This window comes from Diceros bicornis, chromosome 7 (genome assembly GCF_020826845.1).
Source record: "Diceros bicornis minor isolate mBicDic1 chromosome 7, mDicBic1.mat.cur, whole genome shotgun sequence".
NCBI classification, from domain to species: Eukaryota; Metazoa; Chordata; class Mammalia; order Perissodactyla; family Rhinocerotidae; genus Diceros; species Diceros bicornis.
The window spans coordinates 43187129-43195169 of NC_080746.1; the positions used below are offsets into that span (position 1 = coordinate 43187129).

The 8041-nt window shown below is 43.5% G+C and overlaps 1 pseudogene; it reads left to right on the forward strand.

Moving 5' to 3' along the window:
• Positions 1 to 5765, forward strand: LOC131408991 (tripartite motif-containing protein 43-like; annotated as a pseudogene).
• Positions 5766 to 8041: the final 2276 nt, after the last annotated feature.

Below are 8041 nucleotides of genomic sequence, written 5' to 3' on the forward strand. Positions count from 1 at the left end.
ATGGACTTGGACATCCCACAAGCCTTCCAGAAAGAACTCATCTGCCTCATCTGCCTGAATTGCCTTACAGACCCAGTCACCATAGACTGTGGGCACAGCTTCTGTTGGCCCTGTCTCTGTCTTTACTGGGAGAAAGCCGAGACTCCCGCCTGTTGCCCGGTGTGCAGGAAACCATCCCAAGAGACAGAATACAAAACCAATATTCTTCTGAAGAATCTGGTGTCCATTGCCAGAAAAGCCAGACTCAGGCAATTCCTGAGCTCTGAGGAACATATGTGTGGGACCCACAAGGAGACAAAGAAGATCTTCTGTGAAGACAGCAGGAGCCTGCTGTGTGTGCTCTGCTCTGAATCTCAGGAGCACGAGGCTCACAGTCACCGTTCAGTGGAAGAGGCCGCTGAGGAATACCGGGTAAGTGATGCCTCTGAGAGCACTCAGAAGGCTGGAGGAGAGGACAGCTAAGGGTATGAGGGTGTGAGGGTCCTGAGGATGAGGAAATCCTCTCTTTCCTGAGTGCCAGGTACCGATCTGGGTAGCAATATGAAGCTGTGAAGGAAATCCACCAGTGTATCTGCCTTCATGGAGCTTGCATCCAACGGGAGGGGGATTAGGTTAGTGGTCCTTATTACTCTGATGGTGCAGTATCATGCTCAAGGCCCTCAAGCCCTCATTTTGACTCACTGGCTATAAAATCCACAAGGGCAAAGAGGCTTTTCTCTAGAATACGTTTTCACTAATTCTGGATAAAGTTGTAGGATAAAGTAAATTGAAATTAGCAAGGAACGAGCATCACTAGATCCCAGTTCTGAGGCAAGACGCCACACTCTCTGATGATTAGCTATGCTAAGTAAAATCCTGATCAGTTTCCCAAGGCCAATGAATGACTACCTCGCATTGTGTGGCTCTAGGGTCTGAAATCTCCTCAAATGGATCATGTGTGAGGGCAAACAGGCAAATGTTGATGATCCTTTCACTCTCCCTAAAGTACTTTGTCCAACATCCCTTGACTCTCTCCATTATCTGGAGTCTGAAACCCAAGTCTCTTTGCTTCTCTGGTGCTAAAATTCATGGTTCTTTTACAGGAGAAGGTTTCCAAGCAAATGAGGTCTTTATGGGAAAAGATGCAAGAAAACCAAAGAAATCTCGATAAAGATGGCAGTATATCTTTACATTGGATGGTAAGTATTTCCCTCTGAATCAGGTTGAGATAGACGTGCTAGACACTAATCCATTAATAATTTGAGCTGGAATCATCACGTGTCATGAAATTCTGTGAATGGGTTGAACAACAGGAAAAGTAATCCATCTCATTTTCAACCTGAGGTAACATGCCTCTTAGGATTTTTAGACACTGATATAATCAGTAAGTACAAAAAGAGAACCCTCAGAATAATGTGCAACAGGCTGAGATGGAGGCACATAGAGCAATTTGGACAATTCAGTAACCATCATTCAGCATCTCAGGCAAAATTTCTCAGGTTTAAAACCGATTGGAGTTCTGAAGGACGAGTAGGTGTTAAAAATCCATGGGTGCTGCAGGCAGAGATTTCTGTATGTCAGACACTCTGGAAATTAAAGATCATGTCATTGAGAACTGCAGAGATTTCCATCTCATTAGTCCAATGAGCCCAGGGGGATACAAAGGAAATGTGAACAGCAGTTTAAGAAATGTGCCTATGGCAGTGAAAACTGATAGTGCGGGAGCTGGAGAATGATGTTGGCTCAAGTCAGGGAAAATATGACACAGATATATATTTTTTTAAATGGGCTAGTGGAGCAAAGAAAAAGATTGAGATGGGCAGTGAGAGAGTGGTTCCATAAATACAGGGAGGGAATATGCCACAGAATGAGGATTAATGTCCTCCAAATTGATATGGGAGCCCGTGGCCTCAGATGGAGGACAGAAGCCCATTCATGGAGAAAAGGAGGGCAGAAAAGAGAGCCTGAGTGTGGACATCAGGTGGAGGGCAGGTGGTGAGAAGTTTAGGAAGCCTTTGCTGATGGCTTTTCATCCTGAGAGTAAAATGCAACATTGCTGCTGGGAGACAAAGGAGGTCAGGTGGTGGAGTAGGGAGGGTTGAGACTAGAGATGAATTTACTAACAGAGATCAGAGTATTGCATGTAATGATTTATGAATCAGCCATGAGTTTCAATTGCTTGCATGGAGTCCTTCAGTTTTGAGAGGACACGTAGGAAATAAATTATCAATGAAAAGCTTTTCTCCAGTTGTTTCAGGAACTCATGCAGTGGATGGAAGTGGTTTGAGGGAAGCATGGGTTTGACTCTTGGTACAGTTAAAAGAGAAGGAAAATAAGTGAAGGAAAGAGGAAGGAATTTGTGGGTTCTGAGAAGGGGGAGGACCTGAACATAGGATGGAGGTAGCTTCTTGGTAGAGCACACGAATCAGAGCAAAGTCGATGCTGTTTTAGTGGAGGAGGAGAAGGTCGGCCTGAGCATGTGATCTAGGAAATCCTTCTCCCTGCAGTGCCATGTGTATGGACACGAAGACATAACCAAGGCTGTTTATCAGCCACTGCATCCCGTCCTCCACGAGGAAGAAAAACAACATTTGGAGAGTCTGAAAAGGGAAGGCAACATGATGCTTAAGCAACTCAAGAAAATTCGGGAGGAGATGATTGCAACGAGGAAATGGCTAAGACTGATGTTTGAAGAGCTCATGAAAGTGTGCCATAAACCAGATGTGGAGCTGCTCCAGGTAAGAACTGAGGACGGGCCTGGAAATACTTAATATTTTCTGAAGCTCACACCTTTGACTGCCAGCATTTGTTTGATACCAAAGGCATGTTAATTCATCTCCTGCATCTACGGTGGGGGTCTTTCCCAGTTGGAGATAATCTAGAATATTGCAACTCCTTTCCTGACCATGAACAAGCAAGCCTTCTGGAATTGTGATCATGGAGATTCCCTAGGGAAAATTATCTCCTCAAAATCTCCTTTTGTGGCTTGCTTCTTTAAAAACCAGAAAGGAAGAACTTAGTCATGGACATAGAAATTTGGTCCCCAATTGAGCAATGTGGAGAACTCTGGAAAAAGCCAGTATATATTTTTTCCTTCTGTTGGGATGTCCTAGGTTTGAATTGCCCTTAATTTGGGGCCTATTTCCCTTTGGGGACAAACCTTGGGAAAGACCACTTTGCAGACAGCTGAGGGTTGCTGCAATGCACCGTCACTACTGTTGTCCTCCCTTCTGTCTGTCCCTATTCATCAAGAATTTAGATTCTGTCAACATTTGTGCCGGGATTCTCTTTAGGGAGGAAGCGGAAGATGAATTTACAAGGCAGTTTGTGTGGAGGGGTGATGATGAGTCTTTTTCGTCGGTACTTTTCCAAACCCAAAGACTGGTTGGCAGAATACCCTGTTTCTCAGGAAGTCTAAACTTCTCTTTCTCTGTTTTTTTTTCTTGACAGGAATTAGGAAACAAACTGACCAGGTACGTTTGGTCTTCCATGCTAAGTGGGGCACGGTGAGGGCTGTGAAAGAGCTCGAGCTCCTTTTAACAAGGTGAAGGCGTAATTGGGTAGACTATGCTCCATTGTTTGTGTGTGCATGTTTCTGTGCACGTTTTGTTGAATAGGATTGCCTGTTGTTCCCCTTGGCGACAAGTGAGCCTTTCTTCCCCATGTGGCTGAAGGAGGTGTGTGCTGTCTTGTCAGGCTCAGTGCGGACGATTCTAGAAGAACAGTTATTTATGACTTTAGATTTCAAAAGCATAAACGTGGAAATGCAAGGACTAGTCTTCCCCAGGCGTTCGGTGAGAGGGGCAAGTACCTCTGAGAAATGGGGGTGGAAGCAGGCAAAGATGAAAAGTGAGAAAGATTCCCTAAGAAAGGCAGGGTCCCATCCCAGGGCCTGCGGAGGAAAGGACTGTGATGAAGAATGCTCGGGTGGATGATGATGACTTTTCTTAAACACTGAGCGTAAGAAGTCTTGGGCACCAGACAGATTAGTTGCGTCTCCTTCCTTACAGGAGTGAGTCAGCGCAGCTGCACATGCCTCGGCGTCCGCAGCCAAAACTCAGTGCCCGACCCGTCACTGGACTCCTGGACAGGCTCAACCGCTTCCGAGGTGAGTGGCGCCCCATTGGTGGGCCACCACACACGGTCTTTCAATACTGGCTTTCTGTACGCAATCTCTCCCTCTTTATCCACTTTTCATCTTGTCGAGGAGACCGGCCGTGCAAATGGGTATGGACAGTCATATTTAGCCCTCCACTTGCTGTAATAGGGAAAATATAAATGAAAGCTGGTCAGGATAGATGGGATTCAGGCCTGATCAATTACTTAGAAATTGGGTAAATTACTTGCATAGTGAGAAAAAGGACATGCCCCCAAAAAGCCCTCCCTGAACCTTAGACATATTCTCACGTACAATGTCAGCTGTCCACTGAGTCTTGAGAAATCGGATATGAATTCAAGATATTCCAATTTCAAAGTAAATGCAGTCAATTTGTTTTAAAACAAGATATTTTTTCTTTAAAGGTTCTTAGTAATTGCATGTATAATGTGTGTTTCGATTGATATATTTAGAAAAATATACATAAGCTTAAAAAAAAGGCTAAATGCAGAAACCAAGAGTTTTATGAACCACAACCATCAAGCGTGTTGGTGACTGATGAGTCCGTATACAGAGCTCCATGATAAACCTCAACCTAGTGGGTTAATTTTGCAGAAAGAGGAAGATTAGGCCTCAGGGGGAACCAGCTATCAAAGGCAGAATGTTCTGAGTAGGAAACCCCTTCTAAGAAGGCACCTTTAGGTTTTCTTCCTCAGTGTCAATTTGCTTCCTTAACTGGAATAGAGTAATATCACGTTAAAGCAAAAGCGATCGCCATTTATTTAGTAGTCTAGCTTGTAACTTTTTTGTTCCCTGAGAAGGGGTGGTGGAGGGAAGTTATATTGCTTTTCTGCTTTTTCTACTTGGAGGCAGTGCACAGGTGTCCAGCTTTTCAAGTGTCATGACAAGTAACCAGCCAGAAGTAGACATGACCTCCTTCTCCTTTAGAATCTCTGAATTTTGGGGAAGGTTTTTGGCCTTGAAAGTAGGTATTGGTTTCTTCAGCAGAAAGGCTGGCATCATTTGAATCCAATAATTTCTAGTCAGAACTGCCCTTCTAATCTTGGAATGTTTTTTGTTTTTGGTTTTGTTTTTGTTTTGCCCCAGTGAGACTCTAGATAAGACCCTCTTCTCTCATAGTCTTATTTTTAACATTGATTTTGACTGGAATGTTCTCTTCTCTGTCTCTCTCAACAGTGGAAATTTCCTTCCATAATGGAGTAACCAATGACGATATCAGGCTGTTGGATGACGTGAGAAGCTTGAGGTACATGCATGACTATCCATATGCGTCTTTGAATCCCGGGACATCAAACTATTTTGCTTCCTGGGGAACCCAGAACTTCACCTCTGGAAAACACTACTGGGAGCTGCACGTGGACGCATCTTGGGACTGGGCTCTAGGCGTCTGTAAGGATTCCTGGATAAGGAAGACTGGCACACTGGTTGAATCGGAGGAGACATTTCTTCTTGTATGTGTGAAGGAGGATAATCGTTACAGTCTCTGGACCACCCCCCCGACCAACCTCGGTTCACAGAGAAACCTGTGGGCCGGGTTGGTGTGTTCCTTGATTTAGACCGTGGCAGTATGAGCTTTGTGGATGTTGCAAAGCGCTCCATCATTTGGAGGTACCCAGATGGCATGTTCAGTTTCCCTGTCAGGCCTTTCTTTTGCGCTGGCCACGCATGATGAGGGCTGAGTGTGGAACCTGACTGCGTGCCTGGGAACTCCATATCGGAGTCGAAGCAAATCAATGATACTTTATTGTCTTTTCTGCTTTTTCTACTTGAATGTAACCTCCTTCTGTTGTTATTCGATATGAAGACACTGTGAAATGCAAAATGTTGTTGTCTCCACTTTCTCAACATTAAAATCGTGTCTTGTGGCTCATTTCTCTAGAATATATGCTGGGGCGGCTCACGTGTTTTGTGACCTTGCTGGCATTACCAAAGTGTACCGGTGTGTGATTCCCACTTCATGGTCGGATGTGGGAACCCGGGTTTGCGCATCACAGGCAGACCTAGTTATCTACGATGCCCGTGTCAGTCCACAACCTTCTTGTCCTTCCTCTTGATCTAGTCTGTCCTACACATCGATTCACCCTGAGGGTAAAAAAAAACTCCCGAATTTGACAGGGAAATCTCCACTGACCCTCAGGAGCAGGATAGGCCTTTGTTTTAGTGAAACCCCAGCAGAGCTTAGCTGGTCCTTCTCTTTTACAACAATATAGATGACAAGAGTTAGAGAAAGGCGGTGCCTCTTGTCTTCACTGCTGTATTTTCGGCAGGTGTAGCATTGCCTAGGAGACCAGGGATACTTAACGAATCTTTGAATGAACACATTATTAAGTGGATGAGATGATTATCTTATTTGTAAGGAATTTTGCTCTGACAGTTAGGCACATAAATTCAAAAGTTTAAATTTTCAGGATGTGGCAGTTGATATCAAAAACCGATTAAATTACACAAGTTGAGTTTAAACCTCCTGGATTTTTCAATGTCTTCAGAAAAGCCCCTCTTTTTTAGGAGGCAGGAAGCATAGAGAGTCTACTAGCACAGAGATGAGATCTGTGTGTGTGTGTTTGGGGGTATTACAATCGTGGTGGTCATGCGTTATTGTTTCAATTAACTCGTTTTCGTTTAATTTAAGAGCATGAACTGGTCCATGAGGGATGGCTCGGGGTGGGATGGGAGGACAGGAGAACCAGAGGTAGACATTTACTCCCTACTCTCTGTTCCCATTTCACCATTACAATGTTGCTTTTTGGTTCATTGTTTCATTGTTTTTATCCCACACTGAATTGTATGTTCACCATTGCATTTCCACCACCAAATATACTTCCTGAATATATTGCTAGCAATTTGTCCGTGCTGGTTAATTAAGCGAATGTGGTTTCTTGGACTAGTAAAAAGACCTTGCATTCCACCATACTTGGGAATGAGTGCTGGCTGTGTGGCCTGGAACAGGTCACCTACATTCACTTTACCAGTGTCTTCATTTATCAATGCTAGTAATAAGAGCTTACATTTATTGAGTGGAATTACCATGTGGTTTACATATAAATGTGTTCCCCTTCCTTTCCCTATAAAAACCTTAATCTGTATTTCTGACGGAGAAACTGAGTCACGAGAAATTTCACTGATTTAGACTAAGGCGATCCGTCTCCAACGTCTGCACTCTTAACTTTGCAATGTATTGCTTTTAATTTACAGAGAGGAAGCAGCCTGCAAGAATCAAAAAGGATAATCAAGAAAAAGTCATGTGATTTCCACAGCCTTGTTCTTGGAACATGGACATGGTTTCTAGACAGCAAGAGTGGTCCAGGGAAGCTTCTTACATGCAGTGAAGGAAACGTTGCCTCAGTAAAAGTTCGGACTAATTTGATACCCTTTCTCAATGAATTTGTAGTAGCTTCAGTCTTGTGACACCAGGTAAGAACAGACAGATATGGTAAAGGCTATTATTTCTCCCTAACATCCTACCCTAAACACATATCTCTAATTCTGTATATATCAAAAAAACGTATCTTTTCCCAGGAAATGGATGGCTGGACTATAGCTAATTTGTTTTGTATTTTTCTTTGGTGATATTACTTATTCACTGGCATGCTTATATTTTCATAAGCAAGTTTTCTAATGACTATTGTATGTGTTACTGCCTTCTATGTTCTAGATTTTAAGAACCAGTTAGCATACCTCAACTATTTGAAGGATCTTAACAACATCTCATCTTTGTTTATTTTTTCTGCTAACTGGCACAGTGGTTTCAACTCGGGGTGATTTCTCCTTCCAAGGCACATCTGTGGATGTCTGGAAACATTTTTGGTTGTTAGAAGTGGATTTTACTACTGGCATTTAGTGGGGAGAGACCACGGATTCTGCTACACATCCTACAAGACAAAGGATAGCCCCCCACAGGAAAGAATTATCCGGTCCCAAAAGTCAACAGTTCGGATGATGAAAAGG